Source organism: Podarcis liolepis (assembly GCF_965112155.1).
Source record: "Podarcis liolepis genome assembly, chromosome: 2".
Classification (NCBI taxonomy): domain Eukaryota; kingdom Metazoa; phylum Chordata; class Lepidosauria; order Squamata; family Lacertidae; genus Podarcis; species Podarcis liolepis.
In genome coordinates, this window is record NC_139555.1 from 49,051,191 (window position 1) to 49,078,292 (window position 27,102).

General features: G+C 39.6%; 2 protein-coding genes across 9 annotated transcripts in view; one reads left to right on the forward strand and one right to left on the reverse strand.

The window, feature by feature from the left end:
- DOCK2 (dedicator of cytokinesis 2) overlaps positions 1 to 27,102 on the forward strand; it is a 266,689-nt gene that overhangs the window by 114,270 nt on the left and 125,317 nt on the right. The window lies entirely within an intron of this gene.
- Positions 1 to 27,102, reverse strand: part of INSYN2B (inhibitory synaptic factor family member 2B) — a 75,011-nt gene that overhangs the window by 21,096 nt on the left and 26,813 nt on the right. Inside the window, exon 2 of one of the 4 annotated variants that reach the window (XM_083482284.1) lies at positions 18,113 to 18,197. The exons of the other annotated variants lie outside the window; for them this stretch is intronic. The gene's annotated coding sequence lies outside the window, so the exon portion shown is untranslated. The remainder of the gene's footprint in view (positions 1 to 18,112; positions 18,198 to 27,102) is intronic. 4 annotated transcript variants of the gene reach the window in all.

Consider the following 27,102-nt stretch of genomic DNA (forward strand, 5'->3'; position numbering starts at 1 on the left):
CATGCTATTTTACTTTATTATTACCTGATTTATGCATAGGGTAGAAGTTCCATTTTTAAAACACACCTCTACTCACACCATTATTTTCCTGCATGTGTTATTTCCACTCAAGGCTTTGCACATGAATCAGAAGTATCTTTTTATTTAGGACAACTCCCAGAGAAAAATTAATTGTGTTCCTGATTTTGATTTGGTTTCATCTAAGTGTGGTGACAAATTCAATTCTGAATTTAATCCTTAAAATTGGAACTGGATAAAAAGTCATGCAAAGAACAACTAGAGCTATTTTTAGCATGTTCGTTCACAAAATCATAGGATCCTCAAACTTTAAAAATCCTATGATAACAAGGGGAAAAAGAAACGTCCTCCCTCTGGAAAATCCTTCATGATTAGCTCTAGGCTGCAACCTGACACTTACCTGGAAAGAACCCTCATTGAACACAGTGGGACATTTTTTTGAGTAAACACTGATAGAATAGCACTGAGAGTCTTCCTAGCAGTATTTACTCACTTGGCTCTTTATTTTATAGCACAATTTGTGATGCGTTATATCAGATAAGTTAAATATACCCAAGTGCAGTCATAAATATGGAATTCATTTAAATGTGTCAGCCCAAAAAAGTGACAACTCTGCATAATATTAAAACTATATCGATTTCTCTCCCATTTGCTTTGTTCTCCCAGTACATGCCTTCCTAATAACGTTTAGGTGATTGATAAAGGTTTTTTTTATTTTTAAAAAATACTGGTTTGAATTTTGCTAGAGATTGCCTACTACAAAAAGAGAGAGAAGAAAGGGCCACCTCTGATCAATGTGCTTTTTCTTTCTATTTTTGTTTGTTTGTTTATGGGATATAATACTGAAACATTTATGCCAGCAAAATGCTAACACAGCACAGAGTGTCAAAGTTTTCCCAGGAGATAAAAGGCATTTTAGAGGTGAAATAATAATAAAAAGTTGCTGTTTGAGCAAAAGCTTAACTTCTCCCTGCTCCCAGTATAAAGGTACTTAAGAATTTAGTGGTCATATAACATCATAAAAATGCCTGAGCAAATTTCTAAATACCTTGTGACAAGTACAAGGGAGCAATGTATGAAACATTTTTCTTACAGTATTCTTGAAGGAAATCCACAGCAAAACTATTAAGGCAAGTCATCCTAGGACAGATTTTAATGGCCAGCATTAACTTGCATAACATAAGAAACCGCAGCAGAGTTTACAGCCCCTTTTTGTGCTAAATTGTAAGTTCAGGAAGGCCAGAAAGGACTCATTGCAGTTTGATGGGCTACAGGAACAAATGTTAATAGCATCACCTTTAATTTAAGTAAATCTTTTTTTATAGTACACCTGGGACTCAGCTAGATTGGTAAAGAAAAAGTGATTTATATGTGTTGTATATGCGAAATAACATTGTGTCACCAGATGGTGCTGTGGAGCGTTGTTTTTCTCTACCCATTTTCCCTGTTTAAATTTACAACACATTTAATTGAAACGCTTCTTTGATGTGTCTAGATCTAGCCTGTTTTCAGTGGGTCGGTTATTTGATGATTTTTGGCTATCCTTAAGAATCCATAGGTCCTGTCCTATGTAACAGTCCTTCAATATTGCATCAGGAAATATAATACATATTAGAGATCTGCGGGAGGCAATGGAAGACAGGAGTGCCTGGTGTGCTCTGGTCCATGGGGTCATGAAGAGTCGGACATGACTAAATGACTAAACAACAACAACAACAACAAAAGAGATCTGTAGCTATTACCTTAGCTGGTAAATTCTGGTACATATAGTTCTCAGCCTCCACTATTAAATCAGTGAATTGTTGAACTTAGAATCCACCCATCCCACCACTATGCAGATTTCTAACGTCTCCTGATGCCTGTTCTCAAAAGCGCCAAACTCATTCTCTTCTGTCATGTCTCTTGTCTGTCATATGCCTCTACTACTCATTTGACATGTAGTTACAAATCTCTCTGGCTAGTAATTTCTGTGTTTTTCTCAGTTGTGCAACCAAAACTTTCTTCCCCTGCCTCCCCCTCCACCACACTCCCAGGTTGACACACATGCACACCATTCATGTGGAGCCTTCCTAACCAGAAGTGCAATACAATATATTTAACCATTCTAAGTAGGCAAATGAGTTTTTTGTTCTGTTTCCAAGTCCTCCCTCTTTTTTTTTTTAGTACACCTTTTCTCTCACATTTAACTCAAAACACCCATGAACTGTGGAGAAGATTATTTAAACCTCTTTTCGGACTTAGGACCATTATATTATATTATTTATTTAAATATTTATAAGCCACCTTTCTGGACCAAATACTCCAAGGTACAAGGTACAGTACAAGGATAAGACTATGATAATGTATTGAATATTTTTAAAATACAAAATACCAATAATATATTAAATTGTAGTTCAATAAGAGAGAGAGAGAATATAGATGACTCTGTAAAAAAAATGGGGAAGGACTAAGTCATAGTCACTCATTTCATGTATTACTATTTTTTATAGTAAGGTTTTTCTCTCTTTTTTAAGTAAAGCAAAATCATTCCACCAGCAAAACCTCTGCTTGGCTGGGCACATCTTGACCTTATTGATTCATTGAAGGTAGACAATCAATATTTATCAGGTACGTGCCCTGTCAGCAGCTGTACTTTTACACCAATTGTTCATCTACCATGTAAGAAAAAGAGAAAAAAATAGGGACAGATGGGGGTAGAGTAATAAGCATGGATTTGGCCCTGTATTTTTGTCTTTTGTTTGAAGTTTGTGTTCAGATTATATACCATGGTCATAGACAGGTGGGTGCAGGGAGGGGCAACTGTCCCCGCCCCCATCAAACAAACAAACAAACATACATACATACATACATACATAACTAACTGAACCAACTGCTTTGCAGATAACTCGGTTCTGCCCCTGCAACATAAAGTCTCTCACCCCCAAATAAATCCTGGCTACGCCCATGTATAGACACGAAGCTTTCTGTGTGTGGAATGTTAGATGGATAGATAGATAGATAGATAGATAGATAGATAGATAGATAGATAGATAGATGAAAGATAGATTTTTCATTTGGCTGTCTTATTTTTCTGACATTTAACAAAATTACCCCAAAATCCTTGGGTTTTCAGGAAAGCAACCAAGTACAGTGGTACCTCAGGTTCAGAACTTTATTCGTTCTGGAGGTCTGTTCTTAACCTGAAACTGTTCTTAACCTGAAGCACCACATTAGCTAATGGGGTCTCCTGCTGCTGCTGCGCCGCCGGAGCACGATTTCTGTTCTCATCCTGAAGCAAAGTTCTTAACCTGAGGTAATATTTCTGGGTTAGCGGAGTCTGTAACCTGAAGCATTTGTAACCTGAAGCGTATGTAACCCAGGGTACCACTGTAATAACAACAACAGAAATCAAAAGGAGCATTCCTATTTTACCGTTTAATATAAAATTGGGAATGTAACAGTCTTATCTTTTCTTAAAACAAAAATGCACACAAGGTCAAGACAAAGTCATTTAAGACTCTGTGACTCAGGATGTCTCTATAAAGCTGCAAATAAATTGTAACTCTGATTTATGGCCTGCTCTTGTAACTTTTTAAAAGAATCAGCAGATTGATCGTGCAGCACAGAGACATGCTTGTTCACAGTGCTGCCTCACAAAACATTTATGACATATTTTCTGCTCTATTTTTCTCTTGGCCAAGTAATTGTCTTTGCTGAAATCATAAAACTCAAGTACATACACTTAGAGCAGAATCTAAACCCCATGGCTAGCAGTGGCAGGTATTAATGGAGCAGTGTTGCCATTGCTGCATCCGCAGTTCTGCCACTCACACTGGTCAGGGTGGAAGGTGGGGACCGGGGGGAGGGGAAAAGCCTCTTTGTTACTCTAGTTTGTGGGCTTGGGCAGTGAAGAGACCTGGATCCAGCCTACTGCCATTGCACGATGGCAACAGATCTGATTCTGGATCCAGCAGATCCTGCTCCAGGCCAGGTCAGATCTGAATGCTCTGTTTCAGGAGCTGTTCTACAGGATGCTGCCAGTGGAGATAGCACTGGTGGAAGCTTCTGCTCACTTGCCATTTGGGCAGGCCCACTGGGTGCTCCCAAGAGGAAGGGCTCCTTTGTTGGCAGGGACCAGCAGAGGCAAGCCTCCATCTCATCTAAACCTTCACCACCACATCAGGTTAGGGATCTGGATTGCTTGGTTAGAGTTGGTTGTATAGTCTATGCATAGTTAGTATAGGCTGCAAAATATAATTTTTAGAATGATGTGTAGTTATTTTCATGTTGCATATAATTACTATGAATTATGTGCAAGCCACTAGGATACAGTTGCTGCATCTCAGTAGGAGTTCCACCACTACAACCACAGTGGTCTTGAAAGACCAGCTATCCTGTGTTAAGGAAACCATATTAGGGAAGCAGGTGAAGACCATCCGATGCCTTGACTTTATTTACTGGTGGTACTGATCCAGGCATGGCCAAACTTGGCCCTCCAGCTGTTTTGGGACTACAATTCCCATCATCCCTGACCACTGACCCTGTTAGCTAGGGATGATGGGAATTGTAGTCCCGAAAGAGCTGGAGGGCCAAGTTTGGCCATGCCTGGATTCCTCCACACAGCATCTATGACAGCTGCCCTGTTTGGGACAAGCAAGGAAGGAAAAGGAAGGCAAACACCATCACATGTGTGTCCCAAGTCAGAACAGAGCTGCTTCTGCTTCTGTTCCTTTGGCCTTTGCTATAGAAATTGAATTTTATCTGTGTGGGAAAATATTCTTGTGTCTCTCTGTGTGTTTTTGTTGCTGCTGCTGCTTTTTGGTTCTGTTCTCCAGCTTCCCCTCTCTTCAGGGATCTATTTGGATTTAATTTTGCTGTATTTACAGAATAATGTGAGCTGCTTAAGATCAGAAATTGGGGGAACAAATCTGATAAATACATTCAGTGTCTGCAAATAATGGAGAGTCAATTAAAATGATTGTCTCAAGTGCAAATGCCACAAAATTACTAATAAAGCAGGCAAAGTTTTGAAAAACCCATCCTATTTAGTTAATGAATTGAGCATGAGATAATTTAGATAGCCAGGCTACATTTTGAGAAAGCTGTTGGGAATGTAAACCTGTGGAGAACTGCACTTCTGTGTTAGTGTATTGATTTGACTAGCACTTATTATGTTAGCCTCTTTACTTTTTATGAGGAGGGATAAAAAGGTTTCCATTTGCTGTTTGCATAACATTGTCTCATTGGAATTTGCTCTGTTTAACATAAACTTCACACATCATTTAAGATTATTAGATTAAGAGCACAATCCTATGCACGTTTACTGAGTTGAATAGGACTTACTTCCAGGTAAACATTTATAGGATTATGGGCTTCATCTTCACTCTATAGGCAAGGAGTTAAATAACTTCAGAGAGTTCAAAGCCAAATTATGGACTCTCTCACATGACCTACTTATTGAACATTCATACTGATTTGCTTGCACAAATTAGATTATCTCCAGTCTTTATTGAGCATTTGTTCCAACTTGTTTGCAGGGCAGTTATACAACACTGACCGTTCCTTTTGTATTCATTCTGATTTGCTCGTTGGGCATTTATACGTATTCATTTAATGTTAATCATTTGCTCATTGCACACTTTGTGATAGATTTCCTTACCAGTTTCCAAGTACATTCATATGGTGAAACAGGAGCAGAGTCACTCCGCCAGTTCCTCCACCAAGAATGCATCCCTGCTTCACTGAGCGAAAATGGCTGCAGATAAACCTATATGCGGGAGCACTTGCTTGTTCACAGTGTGTCTATGCACAGTTGGGGCACCTGGGCACTCAGGGCTGAAGGCAGCAGCAATTCACCCAGAGTCAGTCATCACTATATGAGAGTGCCTGCATTGAGACTAGTAACCTATCATGGATCCTGTTAAATAACAAATCTGTCAATCCAGAAGCTGGTTTCTTCATCCGATTCTTGATTCTTCAGCCAGTTCTGTGTCTGCAATAATACTCAAGCAACTCTCTAGTGGCATTAAAAGCACACTTTATTGCACCTGGATAATGTTAGAATTCCTTCAGGTGATGGGAAAGGTTTGGTCACATTTGAAACCAAATGTAACTTGTGAGATAGTTATAGGTTAAACTTTTGGTTTTTTTTAAAAAAATCTGTTTTGCAAGAAAAGGGGACAGTTGTCTCAACTTCATTCCTTAAAACACTTATCCGACAGAAGAAGGACATGGGGTGCCTCCAGATTGTTGGTTTTTCATGGAAGGGATTAATTTTGGAACCAGAATTTCAGGTTTAGGCAATTAAATTAGATCGCATGAGTGACACTCAACTAAATTTTACTCAGAGTTGACCAATCAAAATAAAGTAAGAGTAAGAACATAACATAAAAGAGCATGCTGGATCAGGCCAATGGTCCATCTAGTCCAGCATTTTGTTCTCACAGTGGCCAACTAGATGCCTATGGGAAACCCAACAGTAAAAATTAGTTATATACTACCCCAATGGCAACAAATCCACTTTTTGAAAAAGAATTGTACTTTGTGTGATTTGGAAAGCAAATGAATGCTCAATAAATATGTAGTGTGGGGAAGCCCATAATTCTTTGACACTGAACTCTCTGAAGTTATTCAGCCCTTTGCCCGTAGAGTGCAGACTTAGTTTGCAAGCCTATAAATGCTTACCTGGGAGTAAGTCCCATTCAACTCAGTGGAACTTACCACTCAGTAAATATGCATAGGATTGTGTTGTTAATTTAATCTTAAATGGGATGTGAAGCATACATTAAATAAAACAAGTCAGTTTAAGGAGACAAGCAGAAAAAGAGGAACATTTCAATTCCACTTCACAATAAAATTCAAGAGGCTGCTAACATAATAAGTGCTAGTCAAATCAATACACTAACACAGAAGTGCAGTTCTCCACAGGTTTACACCCCCATCAGCTTTCTAAAATTGTAGTTTGGCAATCTAAATTATCCCATGCTCAATTCATTAACTAAATAGGGTAGATTTTTCACGACTTGGCATAAACGTTTTATTTGTAGTTTAATGGCATTTGTCCTTGATAAGATATTCGTTTTAATTGGCTTTCCATTATTTACAGCCACTAGCATTATAAAAAGTGCTGCTCATAAAAATGTGTATGCCATCCAGACAATTGCTTATGTCAAATATTTAAATGAGATCCTCTGTTTTAGACCATGCTGTTCCTTGGCTTGCTGCAAGAGCTTTAAAGCATTATTATGAATATAACAAATAAAACACATTCTTCCCCCCACTCTCTTACGGGTTTGAAATTGCTTAACATATATTTATCCTTTCCAGCAATTTAAAGTGGATAAACAGTTAGGTGTAGCTGGATTCTGTGTAATGTCAAGCCACTGGAGAGACAGTGTGGTGTAGTGGTTAAGAGCGGTAGACTCGTAATTTGGTGAACCGGGTTGGCGTCCCCGCTCCTCCACATGCAGCTGCTGTGACAAAGAAGTCACACTTCTTTGAAGTCTCTCAGCCTCAATCACCTCACAGAGTGTTTGTTGTGGGGGAGGAAGGGAAAGGAGAATGTTAGCTCCTTTGAGACTCCTTCGGCTAGCGATAAAGCAGGATATCAAATCCAAACTCTTCTTCTTATTCTTTGTATATACAGCACTTTAAACAGATATAGGTTTGACACCATTTATCCTTGTGCCACAAGTTGTCCATATCTCTTGAATATGTATGGTAAAGGTTAAAAAGTGGGTAAATCCTGAACTTTGCCAAAAATTATTAGCACTTTGGTCCAGTCTGTTGAGGTGAGATGAAGGTGAGGACACTCCACTTGGGCAATTGTTTGTGGAGGGGCTGTACCTGGGTTGGAGACTGGAGACTGAGGGTGGGGGAATGTAAATTAAACTGGGTTTGAATTGAGAGGTGGAATTCTGATGAGCTTCATCTGTGGTGAAAGTAATAAGCTCTTCACATTGTTCTTTCTTTAGATTGCCTTAATATTGCCACGTTCGACACATTCTTTTGTTCTCATTTGGGTAAGACATTCAAGGCCCCTTTCTGTATCCCAGCACAGACTTAAGGCTCTGATGTCTGCAATATGTGGAAGCGTATTTTAAGTGGCCGCACCCCAGTTACAGAATTTTATTCTGTGAGAGGTTCCCTTCCTTTTGACTTTCTACCTTCTGGCCAAGGCAGTTTTGTTTAGACAAGTTTATAAAATATGAACTCCAGTTGTTATGTCACACTATCTCTTTATTTCTTTCAAGCGTTTTGTATTTGGAGGTGGGGTGGTTTGTTTTTTTAAGTTATTCATAAAAATATTTATATATCACTGTACAGGGCTTTCTTTTCAGCTGGAAGCTGCCAGAATTCAGTTCTGGCACCTCTCAGGTGGGCACCATTGCCATTATAAGAGAACGAGAGAGATGTTCATGGTGCGTTTTCTAAAAAAACGCACCTCTTTTTCTTAAAAAAACCAAAAACATTGCTGCTGTATCATGTAGATATTACAGCGGTTTACAACAACCTTCTTTTAGCAGAAAGGCTGTGATTTAAATCATTTTAAATAAATATCCTCCCCCCCCTTTCTTTGAATGAATCTTCCTTGCCTTTTGCAGCTTTTCTAGCTCAATTCTGCTTATTAACTACTCTGACATCCTCTTAGACTTGTTGGTGTCTTTATAAATTCTAGCTATGGGTTGTATCTAACAAATGCCCATGCAGTGGGACTTCCATTACCTCTCTTCACCCTCAGATTTGGACAGGTGGTCCATTGTGCAGGTGGGAGTTATTGCACAAATGGGATGCTTCCATTAGGTTGTTTTAGCTTTTATGGTTTAAAATAACCTCTAAGGTTTTTGGAGATATTTGATCCTCCTCCTTTTAAAACTTTCTTTTAACTAGTCCTCTCATCTTTGAGAAGTTTCTTTTTTATATATATCAAATGTGATTTGTGATGGACTTCATTGGTAACTTCCAACTTAACATATGTGTTGAATTTGACTGTGGTCATTTCAACACCACATCTCAACATCAGGTTGTGGGCACCACTTAGGATAAAGTCTAGGGTCTTAAAGAGGAATGGTTGGTCAGCTTTTGGGGGCCATGGGAGTATTAGCATAAACTTTAGTTAAGTTGGAAGCAGGGCAAGATGAGGGATGTGTGGTCTACTGGAAGAATACATCAACAGAGACTGTTGTTTAGATCAGTGGCAAGTAGGGCATCAGAGTTTTAAACAGGTTAGGTAAGCTCCTTTCTGGCTTGTTACGAAGATTCCTTGCTGGTATCCCTCTTGTTAGTTTATTTGGACAGAACAGACTAGTGGTACACAGACTGACTCCCTGCTTGAAATCTTTTGGGTCTCAGGTTCAAGGCAAGTTGTGAAGGCTTTTTTACAGAGAAGGCTGGACTAGATGTTGTCAGTCTTGGCTATCATCAATACTATTTTAGAAGTATGAGCTTCCCTACATAGAACAAACCCAACAAATATTTTCAGGCATATTTTCAAATACCAGACAGTGGCTAAATCTTTTTTCCCCTGCGACATTTGAAGCTTTTATGTGAGCTAGTATATGTTTGCACATGAGTGAAAGGTGAAGGACATTGATTCATTGTGTTATTAGAGCATACTTTGTTTCATGGACATCTAAGGTGACTTTTCACTTTGCAATTTCCTCACTTGACAGTGACCCACAGAGTGGAGACATCCAAGTTTCTCCATTTCTGTATTAAAAATGTTTCAAGTGTTGCGCTCAGAGATCTGTGCCTTCATGCCGCCTTTGATTTTGCTTGGGCTTTAGTAGTGCCAACTGTGCCTTGAGAACTGAAGCTTAATAGTATGTTAATGCTGCCTTTAGTTTTGCTTGCCTTAAAGGGGCAATGTTGATGCTGAGTTATAATTTCTTTATGTCCGAGGAACTCCTAGAAGTTAAAAAGGAATAAGATATATATTTTGTAGCATTTTTCATTTTATCTTCTTATGCCCACCCCCTCATAACTTGTTAAAGTTTTCAAGCTTAAATATTGTTCACTGAGGTGGGGGACAGTCACTGCTCTGCCACTTACTGCAGAGTTATATTTTCTGAAACTTGTTATATAACTTTTTGTAAGTGATGAATCAGTAACATTGACCCCAGGGAACCATATAGAGAAGCTCTAGACATACTTCCAGTTCTATAATACCCTTTTTGCTGCTGTTACAAACTAGAACAGTTGTGGGGATGGGAGGAATCCTATCAGTAGTGTAGAGGAGGCCAGATCCTGTGAAGAGGTGAGGCACCTGGCACTTTTCATTTGACAAACGCTGTGTATACTGTTCATCTCAAACTTTTCTAATGCCTCAGTAGCTTTAATCCAATGGTAAGGAAGACCCAGGTATGCCCCACTTGCCCTTGAAAGTTACAACCAAACTCAAAACAATGTGATGAAAAAGAGGAGGCCGCCACAGAAAATAACAGCCCCGTGTCACATTCTCCTCTTCCTTCTCCATAGCTTGTGCCCTGATAGCATCATATGTATCCCTTGCCTTCCTCACCTGGTGTTGCAACATTGCCTGGTGCACAATGTGATGTCAGGACACAGTATGATTTTTACTACATTATTGGAGAAGGAAGTGGAAACCTTGATATGAAGCAGCCGTGTACCTGCTAGCTGGGGTGTGCTTCTGTCCTTATGATGATCAGGACTGCAAGCAGGTAACAGCTGGATAGCAGTAGGCTAGGCCAATATCTGTGGGCCTCTGAAAGTCCCGGGTTCAGTCTTGTAATATTAAAATTCATTCTAATATTCCTGTATGCTGCTATCTGTTCTTAAAGCTGCCCAAAGCTGCCCAAAGCAGAACTGTTAACACCTGCCCACAGCATCCATAGTGTTATCATTTGGCTCCTCATCAGAAGAATACTTACAGACTTGTATCCAATTGATGCTTCTCCAGCCAAGAACTCTTTGTTCCAGCAGACTCTTTGTTCCAGCAGACTGAGGCAATCTTTGGCAATGGTGAAGGTGATCCTCAAACCCAGGGTTAGGATGATGGGCTTCAGGAGGAAGGGGAATTGCAGAATATTCTCTCTATCCATGTTCCACTAGAAGAAGGTACCACTGGATCAGAGAGTCTTCCATCAGCAGAGGGACACCAGTTGGATACAACCCATCAGTTTTTGGCATTAATTAGCACTTAAGTGACTAAAGTGTGGCTTACACTGGTATAAAGCTGCAAATGTATTTGAGCTTTGTTTTAAGTGTTGCTTCATGAGAGAGCCAGTGGTTCATATGACAAAATGTCAAGGCTAGTCCCTAGTGCTGCACAAGGAGGTGATGACTGGCATCTGAAGAGATGTGCTGAATTTTTAATTGAGAAATAAGTCCCTTATGGTGATGACCCAAATCTTATCTTGTTCATATTCTCATCCACAGTTCTTTTCCCTATATCAAACCATTTTTGCATCAGAATAGTGATTTCAATTCCTCCCTCTTGTTTGAATATCAACGTGCAAAGGAATTTAATGTGGTATTTCAGAGAAGGAGGTCTTCTTATGATGTGGGAGCCTGGGGCCGTCTCTGCTGTGACATGCTAGCTTGCTAGTGCTTTGTCTGGTGTTGGCAGAAGAACACTCTTTGTATCATAGCAACTGTCACATAGCCCTTGACATAACCGGTCTCCTTCTTACCTCTTTTCTAAGACCCCTCTTCAATAACATCATGTTTTTAACATAAATTAACCTTGTTTGACACATGACAAACAGAACTTGAAGCAAGTTTTTAACAAAGTTATACAGACACACACTAATATTTGCTACACTGCCCTAGTCTATCCATCAATTAGGTATAAGTGAAACAAGTTTATTTCATTTCCATGTCATTTCCATATGTATTCACCCATAAATCTGTTCTGTTCTGATTCTGCATTAATCTGCAATTTAAAAAGATCAGCATAAAAATGTACATTTAACACACATTAAAATATACACTCTAAATGTATTTTTTCTCTCATACTTTGTTTTTCCTCTGAAAATATGGATTTCTAATATATTGTGTCCTTTTTTTGAGCCGAGAACTGCATCCAATCATCTGGGAAGTATGAGAACTGGTGTGCAACTAAGTTCTTACCTGCACATTAGTTTAGGAGGTGCAGATCTGTTTGTATCAGAGGTCTCAAATTTAGAATTCCATAAACATTATCTATATGGCCTCTATCTTTCCATCCATCCATCTAGTAACAATGTAGGACGTTCTAAGGTAAATCATAGGCCAGTTTCTTCACTAATCACAAGTGCTGTAGGCCAGTGTTTCTCATCCAGTGGGCCAAGACTCACCTGTGGGCTTTGGACCATTTTCAGGTGGGCCTCAGTGCAAGAAACAGTGCAGTGCCTACTCACTTGCCTGCCCTGCCCCCAACCCTTGCCATAGTCTTTTGATTAGATCAATGTCAGCACCTCTTGCAGACTGACCAGGAGAAAGATAATTGCATGGAGGTGGATGGGGAAGGAAGGAAAGTCTCTCTTCTCTGAGGGGAAAGATCTAGAGAAGTTGTTGATGGAAATTAGAAAGTGAAATAAAAGGTTATTATTAACAATAATTGTAATAAACAGACTGGGAATAGAAATGAAGAGAATAAGAGAGGAAAGCTCTTATAAGAGGAAGAAGTAAGTGTAAAAAGACTAGAGAAGAAGGATAAAAGAATCTGGCAGTTTGGGGGATGGAGGTGGGAATGAGATGCAAGTTGAGTATGAAAGGAGAATGGAAGAAGCAATGAGAAGAGACAGGTAAAAAATACTTTGAGAGGCATGTAGTGATGAGAAAGGTGAAATATCGATATAGCCTCTTCCACTTAGAGTCTTTGGATCAGCCAATTCTGCCGAAAATGGTGAGGCTGTCACAATACTTCAGGAGCAAATTGTCTGTTCTCAGGATATGGAAAACTAAGCTATGGAACTCCTTGCTACAAGGAAAACAATGTGGCAAAGAATTTAGAAATTTCCAAATATGGACTAGATATTGGTAGAAAGTGATGTTGGTGATCCCCAGCTGATTATACCAAGCTTTGCCTCCACCTGCCTTCATTTTGTGGCTGGCTCTGTCCCTGCACTGCCGTTTAGTGGGCCTTAGTTATTTTCACATATCTCAAGTAGGCTCTGCAGGTAGAACTTTTGGCAACCCCTGCTGTAGACTCTTCTTTGTTTACAAATATAGAACATGTGAAAGCAAGTAGGCATACATTCAGGTCATACATCTAAAACAGCATCAATCCAGCACTAGAATGCCCTGTAAAACTTTTAGATTACTATGTATACTTTTTTTTTTTTTACTATATATGTTCTTTTGTTGTAACACCACTTTGGAAGCATTTATTGGAAAGCTGTTTATAAATCATTAAATAAATGCATGTAAAAAACCAGCAGGCACCTACTTAGTAATCTCTGGCATTCAGCTCCAAAGTGCCAAGTGTTTTATTTTTCTCCGCTTAATTTTAATATGCAGAAACTGATTCATATGGTGTCCATCTTTCAAGTTTATGCAATTCAGGTACCTTCCGCAATGGGCCATAAGAGGTCACCCAAAGCTGGCTACACCTATGGTTCACCATCTACTGACACAAGGAACTAAAAAGAGAAAGCTATGTATTTCCTTTGCAGAACAGAATAATATAGCCCGAACAAATAAAGTTTGCACTGTTCATTGACACCCAATAGCCCACCTTATTTGGCCTGTGCTGGGGTCGGCTCTTGGTTTATATGGCAAAGAATTTACTTAAAGGATCAGTAATTATGCCTAGAACTTCCATAACCAGAAGTATCAGAATATACTTGGTTCTACGCCATCCAATATGAAATAGTAATATCTTACTTAGTAAGGACACTGGTGTAAATGAATTGGCTTGCCTAATATTATTGGAGATGCATTTGCATGACTCATTGGAACAATTTAAAAAGGAGCTACTGTAGTGTTGTTGTGTTATTGTCAAAACAATTGCTTGATAGTTTATCAGTCACTGTGCTAGTTCCAATTGCATCTAAACATACATTCGCTATGCCAGCACGACATCTGCTGATTTGTATCCACGATCAAAACAAGTTTTCATTTCTGGGATGCCAATTTCCTTGTTTCTGCTGAAATGATATATTTACTGTTCTTTCACTCTTGTGTTTTGAAACATTTTTTCAGAAACATTAATCCTTCCAATCCCTAAATGTTAATAAGGGCTTCAGGTTAGAAGCATGTTATAGTGTGATAACTTTCAAAGCCTAGCTGAGTTGGAGAAAGCTTTGGCAATTCCACGTGGCTTGCTAGTGTTAAATTAAGTCAGACTGCAGCTGTGAGTGCATATTGTTACCCTGCAGCTATTATTGACTGTGTGAATTGGTGGGTGCTATGAGGCATTTTCCCTAACCAGCCCATCAGCAAACCTGAACTGCAATCTATCAAAAATTTGAAAGGGTGTGTGAAAGGGTTTGAAAAGTCCATGGAACTGTCAACATTTTTCTTGGTAAAAGTAGGTTCTTAGCCTTGCGTTTAATTCTAAAGCTCCCCAAGCTTAAAAAAACCCAGGTTTTTATTATATGTGAAAGGCCTGATTATGGCCAGGGGTCGGGGGGAGATAAAACTTCCATTAGAGTTGTAAGCTTCTATGGATTGTTGCCTAATTCTCCCCATTATAGTTTATTTTCTTTAGTAAGGGTCACTTAAGTGAAGTCACTGTGTCAATACAGCCAGAGATTAACTACATCCCAGACTTAACTGTGAAATGAGGTTTCTCTGCAATACTATTGTGCCTTGAATTGTGGAGCCAGGCAGGTCAAGTATAGGAGTGATAGGTCCAAGTGGGACATGTTTGACTTTTAAAAATGCTCAGTGATTGAAAGAGCAGCTCTGTTTAAAGCATCAGTGAACTCCATGAGACCACCAAGAAGCAGGAAAGCTCCCCCAAGTACATACATTGTAGGGAAGAATGACTGCTCCTGCTTCTGTTCCTTGGATCATTAGGTTATTCAGAATAATGAGAATGAGAACAGTAACTGACTATCATTATCCATTATGCCATGGCATTTAGGGGTGAATCGGTTGCATTTAAAGTTTGAATTTGTCCTTTCAGATGAAACAGTTGAACACAATATCAGGCAATGAAGCATTCATTTTTATTTATTTTTCTTCAATTTGTTTTCATAATGCTGCCCAGGGGTCATAAGACCCAAATTTACATTTAGAGATGGTGCATAGAATCATAGAATTATAGAGTTGGAAGGGACTACAAGGGTAATCTAGTTCAACCCCCTGCAATGTAGGAATTTTCAGCTAAAACATCCAACCTCTGCTTAAAAACCTCCAACGAAGGAGAGCCCACCACATTCCAAGGGAGTCCTTTCCACTGTTGGACAGCTCTTACTGTCATAAAGCTCTTCCTGATGTTGGAATCTCCTCTCTTGTAACTTGAGGCCATTGATTCAAGTCCTATCCTCCAGAGCAGGAGAAAACAAGCTTGCGCCATCTTCTGTGTGACCCCCCTTAAGATATTTGAAGATGGCTATTATATCTCCTCCCAGTCTCCTCTTTCCAGGCTAAACATACCCAGCTCCTTCAACTGTTCTTCATAAGGCTTGGTTTCCATACCCTTTATCAACTTGGTTGTCATCTTCTGCACACTTTCCAGCTTCTCAACATCCTTCTTAAATTGTGGTGCCCAAACTAAACACAGTACTCCAAATGTGGTCTGACCAAGGCAGAATAGAGTGGTAGTATTACTTCCCTTGATCTGGACACCGTACTTCTGTTGATACAACCTAGAATAGCATTAGCTTTATGCTTTGTGATCTTCCAGAAGTTCCTGGACTGCAGTTCCCATCATCCCTGACCATGCTGTCTTGGGCTGATGAGAGTCATAAGTTGGAGCCAGAGGATCCCCACCTCTGTTCTAAGGCACTATATTGCACCACTGCCCTTGACCAGCATCCTCTTCCATTTGCTGAAGAGTAAAAGTAGAATCTTCATTGCTACCCCACATAGGGAAGAAGAGTACATACTCTATCTTGCTGCCTTGCCCTTTTAAAGATCGCCGTCATCCTGGGTAAAGTCATAACAACCTTTTGGGAAATGACTGTAAGCATTATCCTCACTCCATAACAACCACAAAAAGGATGATTTAGAAAGAAACTATCAAAGTGACTCAACAGATATCATTGTAAAGGTGAACATATTACAAATCTTCAGGAATTACACAGAAAAAAATAACAGGAGATATTAAACATTCTTACAGTTAAGGCAGCCTTCCCCAAGCGGACCTTCCATATGTTTTGGACTACAACTCCCATCAGCCCTGGCTAGTGGGCATGCTGGGGCCAATGGGAGCGGCAGAACCTGAGCATCTGGAGCATGCCAGGTTGGGGAAAACTGATTTAAGGAAATGTAAGCAAAAGGAAAACATCTAGATATTGTCTTCCTGGGGGAAGGCGGAAACGAAATATTACGTTAATACAGTGGTGCCCCGCAAGACGAATGCCTCGCAAGAAAAAAAACTCGCTAGACGAAAGGTTTTTCCGTTCGCGATTTGCCTCGCAAGACGAATATCCCTTATGGGCTTGCTTCGCAAGACGAAAACGTCTCGCGACTTTTTTTCTTTGACTAAAAACAAAGACATGTTTTGTTTATAAAGTTAATTTATTTTCCCTTAAATTTTCGAACTGCTCTTTACAGTATGTGTGACTTTAAAGAGCAGTTAATAAACTGTTGTTGTACCAAATTTGGCTTTGTTTGGACTTTTTTTGACCATAGGAACGCATTAATTGATTTTCAATGCATTCCTATGGGATTTCGTGCTTTGCAAGACGAAAAATTCGTTAGACGACAAAAATTGCGGAACGAATTAATTTCGTCTTGCGGGGCACCACTGTATGGGGAAGGGGAGGACCAAGGCAAAAATGTACCAGAGAGGGTGGACTGACTCCTTTCTGGTTCTTTTTTAATCTTCCTGCATATGTAGGCCTGCAATAAAGAGTGATGGAATTAACTTCCTTTTGGAAGCAATTTTAAGGCATAAGATTTGATAGTACTGCTTGGAATCCTAATTAAAACAAAGTAGCAGCATTCCAAGAAGCACTTTTGTGTTCTTCTTTTAAGTGCACACTCATCAACTCTTAAGACAGAATTGATTTTTTAAAAAAGAATTACTTTAGCAGGACCACCTCCACCTTGCTTATTTCCTACACTGTGCTTTACCTGACGTTATGATTCTTTCTAATAATAATACATTTTAAGAACTTGTGGTTTCAAAGGATGAGTAAGCCACCAGCAAATTGTGGAAGTTATGCATCTTTGAAATGTCAAAAATCTCTTGCTCAGATGTGAAATCCACATACTTCATATTTCAATATGGAAAAGATGTTAGAGGGAATAATTTGGCTTGTTCCCTACATTCATTTTAATAAAGCATAGGTTTGGACTTTAGAATCAAATGCATTCTAATGGGTGTGCTGTCTTAGGCCTGTAAATAACTACTCTGAATTTGAAAGGATACATAGAGTTAGCTATCTCCCTCTCTCTGTATAAACTGTACTGTCACAATTACTGCAAACAGATAGTTTATGAATTACTTCTTTTAGAAGTAGAAGAAAGAGCTGAGCACTGGTTATATATGTGTTTTGCATACCACTGAAGCTCTTTCTGTTGGTTTCTCTGCATAGTTCTTCTTAAGGAAGGACTGTTTACTGTTGAATGGTGACAGGAGGCAGCTGCCACGCAGCTCAGCTGTGGACCAGCCTGGGTCCCTCCTCCTGCCCTGTGCAACCATTGGAGGACACCCTTCTCCTGCACCAGTTGCACGAACTGCTGGGTGGCTGCCTGTTTGAATGAGCCAATCATAGATGGGCAAGGGAGTGTAGCCTACGCATCGTACTTGAGTGAGAATCTGAACCTCACTCAAGGTCTTTATTCAAGTCCACTTGCCAGGTATTTAAGCAGGCTGTGACCCTACACCCACCCCCAGCCAGCTCAGTCAGAGTTGGATTTCCCACCCTATGCAATAGTCTGTGCTAGTGTCCAAAGGTGAGCCCTGTGTGAGGCCTTGCTATGGACCTTGCTGTATTCAGGGCCAGGCAGAAATTTTCCTTCAGGCAAGTTGGGGTCGTCTGAAATTTTTACCTACCTCATAGCAATGGTCATAACTTGTTGATGGATAAGGCACTGGGTTGCATCCTTAGTCTTGGCAGAAGTTGGGAGCCTGCCCCCTTCTGTAACAAGAAATGGGGGTCTGGGAGGGCTTGCTACTGTTTATAAGCTCAGATGGAGGCTGATGGGCCATAGCTCCCCTCCAAATGGTTGTCATGGTGTGATTTCCTGGAATTGATGAGCATTATAGGACAACCCTCAAGCTAGGGCTGACCCAACCATTAATTAACCTGCATTTTGGTTGGTTGATATGATACATACCCAGTGCCTATGCCAAAGCCTATTTGCATCTGTAATCAAATAGTTGTGGCCTATTTGAACCCAAGACCTTTGCCCTCTCTTTATTCATCATCTTTCCCTGGGCCCTGGCCAACCACAAGATCTCTGCATGCGAATAAATTTATTTAACCTCTGCTTGACACCTGCGTTTCACTCCACGCTTCAATAAAATAAATCTCCTTTTCCATTAAAAAAATAATCCCAACCAGAACAATTTAGGATTGCATTCTTTCTGCAGATTTAAACTCCAGTAGATAAAGAGTTTGTACATAATTGCTCACCACAAGACAAATCATTGGTTGTACTAGCTGTTTTCATTTGCTGGGATTTAAAGAGCATTTGATTAATCAAGTTAAGCTTTAGCTCTAATAAGCAAGGCAAGTAAAAGAGTTGCTTGCATTACCCTCAAAACATCCAAAAATACAACCAAACTTCTAAGGTTGTCCAGCCCTATTCTTTTAGTGTCAGTGGGATAGCCAGGTGCTACCCTAAACTAACTATGCATATTCAGAAATAAGTCCTATTGAATTCAATGTTGTACTGTCACTAGTGTTGGTATAGTTCCAAGTGGAAGGTTAGTGGGGCTGTCATTAATCCTGTTGTACTTCAGGTAGAAGAGTATAGCCAAGTCCAGTCCATGAGAGTGGTACAAAGGATCAGAGAACAGGGCATGTAGACCCAGACTAAGGCACTTGTGCAGAGTTGGGTCCTACTGTCCAAGGTGCTAAATTTGTTTCTGGTTTGTAGTGATTCAAAAGCCTGTTGCTTTAGGAGAACCTGCTGCTGAACTTAAGCACCTAAAATTAGTAATTAGTTATGCTCTTGTGAATATTTAATAGAATGTTCAGAAACTGATGGAGGATTATCACACAAGGTCAACTGTACGAGTTGCTTCAAGTCTTCCCACTTTCCTTACTGGATAGCTTTGGCAATAGGATGAAGTCCAAGAAAAAAATCCATATTTTTATTAACAGAACACGTTTGCTCTTACTAAACCAAACTGCTGTGTCCAGGTAATACAGAATCACTGAAGGCCAAACGCACTAATACACATCTTAATTTTCTTCAAAATGCAAACTATTCAAAAAAATATTCTGCTTAATGGTCAAATCATACAAAGCTCAATATTCAGACTATAACTTAAAAAAACACAACACATTTTCCCCTATATCAGTGTCTGGTTTCAATTCATACAGTCAGTGTTCCCTAACTACCAAAGTATGCTTGAAATATTATTGGTTTTCCACATTTCCTCTTACATGTGTTTGCAATAGAACCTGACAGAATTAAATATTCATAAATGCAAATCATTGCATAAATGGAGGAGAGGAGGTAGCTTATAGATCTGATATACAAATAAATTGTAACCAACAAGCACATTATTAGCTAAAGTGGAATTGATATCAAAACATTGTTATTGAATGGATGTTATAAAATGACTAAGAAAATTATTTACTTACATTACTAAACTTGGATTACCGATAGTTATTGCTCTCTGAAGTTGTTTCACTGAGTTCAACCTTGACAAAAAATAACCACCCTCAAGCCCTCACACACTGAGTTTATTTCAAAAATATCTTGATGGCTGTGTGAACTTTTCCTAATACAGAGGAAAAAACAAATGTCACATTCTCTGGCAGCTCGTTGAGCTAGTTGTTGTTGTTGTTTTTAAGTTACTCCAGGCTCTACATTGTTTGATTTTAAAAAGTGAACTATGTAATTTATGCACCAGAAATACTACAGAGCCTGGAATGTATGTGCTACATTACCGTGATCCCTTAAGAGCCCTGAAAGCTGTAATAGAAATCCAGTAGTTGTTTTGCAGTCTTTCTAAAGCCCAGCTACCCATTTCCCCTCTTGTGTTTCCTCATATTTAAATACAGTTCAATTTCATTTCTGATGAATTCATCTTTTGCTTTAACCCTGAGCCATCCCCTGACAGAATACTGAATCCACCCACACCACACAATAAACTATCAACTGTTCTACATTTTGGCATTTTAATTATATGCAGCTTTTAAGTGGCAGAGTTAAGATTCCATGGATGGAAATGAATCTGCCTTGAAGTGTGTGACATTTTGTCTGGCAGCCTTATGAATTGATGTTCTGCCTTGTTTTTGCTCTTTGGCTTTACTAACCTCCATCTTGATGCACAAGCACAACACATTTCTTTGAATAACAGTGGTCTCTCATTTGTGCAGAACACAGTTCATATTCATTTCTCAGTTTATATTTGTGTTTTTAGTAATATTCCATAATGTGTGTCTCTCCCAAGCCATGATAGCTCTAGATTTGGTTTGCATGCTTCCTTTTATCTTTAAAACATTAGCAATTTTTTTTCCAAATCAATTTCACGAGCCCTGGCCTCGTTTGGAATTTATCAGATGTCACATGCAAGGCAGTACATTTTACTATTAAACACTGCAGCAATCCCCCAAAGTGTCATTCTTGTCCAGCATGTGTCTGCTATAAATGATTGGCTTTGTTCAAGCACTTTATCTTTCTTTTAAAATAAACCTAAACAATTTTAGCATTAAAGTTTGAACTAGAAAAATGAGTTGCATCCCCCCCTCTGGCCACCTTAAAGTAAAATATTAAACTGAAACAACACAGTGATTTAATCAGCTAGGCACTTTCAGGGAGTCAGAGTGGAAGCTGCCAGAAGCAAACCCCATACGAATGGCTATTCTCAGCTTCTGGGACAATCTTTGCATTTTTGCCCATAGTAATTCTCTCTGTATTTTAAGAAGCCAGTCTTTCCCCAGAAGCTATGGTTAAAAAAAGGGGGGGTAAGGGCAGTTTTGATCAAAATAATCTACTGTAGCCTTATTCGGAAAGTAATTTTGAGTATTCTTTTTATGTGGCTGTTGCAGTGGCTTACTTGACCCCCCCCCCGATTATTTAATTTATTTAGGAATGTATATGCTGCGTTTGAGAGGGGGTTCCCCCAAAGTGTCTTTCAATTGACAGAATTGGACAAAACGGGGAGTGGGTGAGATAAATGTGAAAGAAATCACTGAACCAGTTCTACTTATGCATACTCATATGTTTGAGCTTGGCCTTTGTAGAGACCAAGACAATGGAGAATTTACACCAATGAAGAATTTACACCTCCCCCCCCATCATTTTTTTCATCTATAGTTTGTTTTCCTACCTTTTTAATGAGCTACTTAAATACCTGAAAATAATTTAAAATTTGGTCCTAAGAAGTTAACTTTTAAAAGTTCACAGAAGGAAAGATTCCCATTTCCTCCTTCCCTCTGTGTCCCCCCAAAAGCCTCTCTGGATGGTCAGAAGGGCGTTTTTGAATAATGTGAAATGGGGCATAGGCAGGCTGATCAGGAAGAGAAGGGGACAGGAAATGTTCCTTCCATGAACTTAATTGAGCTAACATATCTCAGGATCCAAGCAAATCCTTTTAACTCTTTGCACATAGAAACGGCAGAGGAGACACTCTCCTGAATTTAACAAGAAGGATAAAGCTAATACTCATCTAATTGTGGCACAAAGGCTGATTGATAGAAAGGTGGAACTGCTAGTGGAGTTCTGCCTGCTGACTGGTCAGACAGTTCAAAATATTTTGAACAATTGAAAAACATATCTAAGAAGCTTGACAATTTACATTACAAGTTGCAATGTACTTCCACCTCTCCCTCCTTAACAATACCACACAGTAAGCCCAAACTCATGCCTATGAACAACTTGTCAAAAATTAAAGAAATAGGAAGGCATCCTCATTCAATCAACCTGGTACTGAGACCATGTGAGGTTGTTCTACAGATATTTCCAAATAGGGGACCCCTGCCTTACTGGAAGTCAGCCTACTGACAACGTTGAATGGGTTCCCACTGATAAGAGGAATGGAAACTTTTTTTTAGACGAAATTGGGTAGAAAGTGGACAAAGTGGAAGTGACAAGCACAGAGCCTTAAAGGAATTGGGGCTAAAACTGATGTCATAGAACACAGCAGGTTGGTGTTCAAAGCAGAATATTAAACAGCTGATGAACTATTTTGAGCACTTTGATATTGTTCTGCTACAAGAAACATGGCACAATGACTTCTATAATGCTTAACAGATACAAATTTCACTCACTGACAGCTGCTCTCTCAACGAAAGGTAGTAGGGCCACTAGTAGGGTCTAGCATGTTTCATCTCCACAAAGTTGAATACAACTACAGCTGCCATGATTCCATATAACTCGTTTGCAATGGCTGTCTTGGTTATAGTTTGGCAAGTATGTCTAATGCTGATTAACGTCTACATACCACCTTGTCCCCCCCAAAAAACCACTACTATAAATACTATCTGGACAGAACTAGATAATTATACAGAATCCCTGGAATTCCCATAATCTACTGCAGTATTTATCATTGCAGGAGATTTTAATGCATGTACGGGAGCCAACAATGTAAATTTGTACACCCATTACAATCAGACTCTGAAACCAGATATTTACTTAGTCAGAGGTACCTCCCCTCTGTCTAAAGAACATAGATGTAATTATGCAGGGCTTTGTTTAACCCAAGTTGTAAGGCAGAGGGACCTTGCTAATCATAAACTGTATGACAGAGGGAGATCTGCCCAGGGAATATACCCACTTTACAAAACATGGAGGCAGTGTGATAGATTATATTGTGATCTCGCAATTTGCATATAGGTTTGTCTCGGGTTCCCAGCCCAGTTTGGGGGGGATTTACCAATTCCCCACCAACCCCATGTCCCATCCCACATTGTTCAGGAGAGCTCCATAACCATTCAGAGGGGCTTTGGGGGGCGGGCGGGGGTGCAGGTAGCAACAGGGAGGAGAAGAGGGGATGAGAAATCTCCTTCAGTGTATTTCCTTGATTTAGCTTATCTTAGAATTTAAGCCACTGTATTATTGTTGACAAACGAGAGGTCATGTTTAGGCAAGCAGTTTTATGCTTTGCCTGTAAGTTTGGAAGCTCAAGCCTTGCTTTTCGTTCCAGATCATGTTTAACCAAACCATGGTTTGACAGGATGTCTGAACTGAGCCTAACTCTTTGACTTGCGACATTTCTCATACCTGACCTCACTTCTTCCAGTCATCACAATCATGAGAACTACTGCCAGATTTGGAAATATGTCTGTAAAAGCTTGCAAGCACTGGCAAGTGCAAATTACTGAGCAAGCAGAACCCTGATCCTCCTGATCCAGTTTACAGGGGCCTGACTGGAGAACTAATTTTCACTGCTCAAGTTCCATTCCCAACATCCTTGCATTTCTAGAGAGTCTATGTATAGAAATGCATATTTAACCCCATATATAGTTGCTTATTCTGTTGTCTCTCCCACAATCTATCATGAATCATTCCGCACTGTGCTGGATGGCTCTTATAAATGCTAGGGAGGTCTTCAGTATCCATTGATTCTTCAATCTATACTATTCTTTATCCTGATCAAATCTCTCTGTCTTTCCCATGGAAAGGGGAACTATTTATCCATACTGTGTGTCAGTGCAATTCTTTATTTTAAGTAGCTCCTGAAAAGTCAGGGAAATGGCATAATTCATGAGGAAAATTTATAATTTCTAACTCAAAAACATGTATATTACTCTCTTCCACCCCTCTTCCAAGTTTACAGAAATTCATTTACAGTTAAGAAAGTGTGAGCTGTGGTTACATGTTATATTTTCTCAAACTAGGTACCCCAAGTGAAGTGGGGGAGGGAGTGGGGAAGGCAAGAGTTGTTCCTTATTTTGGCTGCTGCTTCTTTTTTCTTTTTCTTTCTTTTTACTCCTGGCATGTTATGACTATTACTACATTTTGCATACCTGTGATACTTGTACTAAAAGAATCCATAAATATATGTTTTGAAAAGGGAAAGAACAGATGCTGGTGCCATTTTTGATTGCTGAACAGGTGCTGCTGGTGTTGCAATATTTTACAAACAAGATTTATCTTTTCTGTGAAAATACAACTGGCACTATAAATATTGCCCTGATTTAGTTATCCTTGGGGGTTTCAGTGCTGTGGGCTCCTGTGTGCAGTTAATATTGCACATGTAAAGAGATGCCCCTCCATAGAAGCCTCTGTGCCAAGGAGTTCCTTAACATTAAATTCCTCATACCAGCCTGCAATTTGAAAAAAAGTTTTTCTTCTATTTACTTTGTCAAAACGCAAAGCTGATTTAAAGGTAGCCAGCCCGAAGATGAATTATGGCTTACTGCAAACATACACAAGTGCAGGCTCTTAGTTTTTGGCTCCTTTTCCAGTTCGGCTGCTATAGTGCTGTGAGACAAGCCATTGTTTAGGTTAACATTACAGCTCATGGTTTGTCTACTCTAAAGGGAGACAAACCTTTGAGCCCAGGTTTGAATGACACACAAACCATGGCTTAAATCACAGTGGTGCATTAGCACCATTGCATTGGTTGACAACATCCCAACATGGAACTTACTTCATGCAGTTAGTTACATGGATCACACAAGCAGCTCAGAGCATGTGACAATCTGACTACAATTCCTGCTCTCAGAAGTACTATTTTATCAGTTCAGAGCAAGCCTCTCTGGGTGGCTTACAATAAAATGGGGGGGGGGAGAGAAGAAATGAAGCAACCAATAACATCAAGAGAGCATGATAAGTGGAATAAAATACAACAATGATTAAAAGACAAACAAAAGAAAAAAAATCCACCCTTCCAATTCAAAAACTGGCTCAGTTTAAAAGCTCTCTGAGAAAAAACAGATTGATCCCTGATCCCTGAAATCTAGTAGGAAAATGCCAAATCAAACCTCATTGGACAGGGAGTTCCATGAATGGGATGCCACCACCAAGAAGGGCATCTTATGTAATTGAGATAATGGGTTTCTCCCAAGAAAGTGTCTTTGAAATATAACAGTGCATGGGATGGGGTTTAACATTTATATGAGGAGGTTCCACTAGAGTCAAATTACAGTCAAATAAGCTGGAAAGCAGAGATTGTCTGCATGTACTCATATGCGAGACTGTTGCATGAGAAGATATACATGTGATTTTTATGGTATTTCTCACAACAAAATGATTCTGTGTCATATGGAAAGGGACATAGCTCAGTAGTAGGTTCCTAGTTCAATTTCTGGCATCCCCAGGTAGAACCATAGAATTGTAGAGTTTAAAGGGGTCCAAAAGATCATCTAGTCCAACCCCCTACAATACAAAAATCTCAGCTAAAGCATCTATGACAGATGGGCATCCAAACTCTGCTTAAAAACTTCCCATGAAGGAGCGTCCACAACTTCCCAAGGGAGTCTGTTCCATTGTCAAACAGGTCTTACTGTCATAAAGTTTTTCCTGAAATTTAGTCAGAATCTTCCTTCTTGTAGCTTGAATCCATTGGTTTGGATCTTACCCTCCAGAGCAGGAGGGGGGAAAGCTTGTTCCAGCTTCCATGTGACAGCCCTTTAAAGATTTGAAGATATTTAAAGGGATGTCTTTTCTTTTCTAGTCTAAATAGACCCAATTCCCTCAACTGTTCCTCATATGGCTTGGTTTCCAGACCCTTGAACATCTCAGTCACCTTCCTCTGCACACATTCCAGCTTGTCAATATCCTTCTTAAATTGTGGTGCCCAGAACTGGACACAGGTAGATCTAGGAGAGACCCCAGTCTGAAATCCAGGACAACCACTGCCAGTCATGTAGACAATACTGACCTGGGTGGACCAAGCACACCCCATGGTCTTCTCTGTGGGCTATAATGTAATGTTGCTTTCAAGTTTAATTTCTGCTGGGGGTGGGGAAGGAAAGTTGCTAGAAGGAAAGGACCCTATTTGCACCATAGAAGGCCTCTGTTAGTGCTCACATGGCTACCACACTGGTGACTCCTGCTCTAGTAGGACTTGTGCCTTGTTCTTGCCTCCTCCCAGTATTAAGCCATCCTCAAAGGTAGTTAGCCTTAAGCCACCCAGCCTTAAGCAACCTTAAGCTACCCAGGAACAATACAACATTTTCCTATGTGCAGTGAATGCAAAGGTCTATTCTGCACTGATGTGCATATTCCCAGCACCTTTACATATTCAGCAGTTTAGGTGATATACAATTTCAAATTGCTATTAAAACCATGGGAATTTTCTGCACTGGGGCTTTTGAAATTCATCTCCATTGTGCATAAATGAGCTCCCATTCTGAGCTTGCACATTTATAACTTTGTGACTAGCATACATTAGCATACTTTCATACAGTGAAGAATTAAAGTGCTAGTTGCTGTCCAATTTAATTAGATCCTGGAAATTAAACAACGTGTTTGTCTTAATGAGAGAATTGTCACAAAAGCACCATTATTTAGTAGCTCTGCCCCTTCAGTAAATTTTTTAACCTCATTTCCTTTAGTGGAGCATGCCAGATTTTCAACCTGATATTCTTTTATCTAAACTGAACCAAGCCTGATAAGGGAAAGCACAGCAGGAATAAAAAACCTCTCTCTCTTTTTAGCTGCATTTAAAAAAAAATAAATACTGATGAAGGAAGTATGACCAGAACAAATAACTCTGATTTTTGGGTCCTAAGCAAATCTGCAGGATTATGCCTTCAAGATTTTTAAAAAACTTATCAGTGGTGCACAGTTAAGTCATTGAAGGAATTAAGATGCCATTTTTAGCATAATTTCTAACAGAGCTCCTGTATTCCAAAACAGAGAGAACTCTGGCCTGTAAATTATAGCTCAGTAACTTTGCCTTATATCACAAATGTC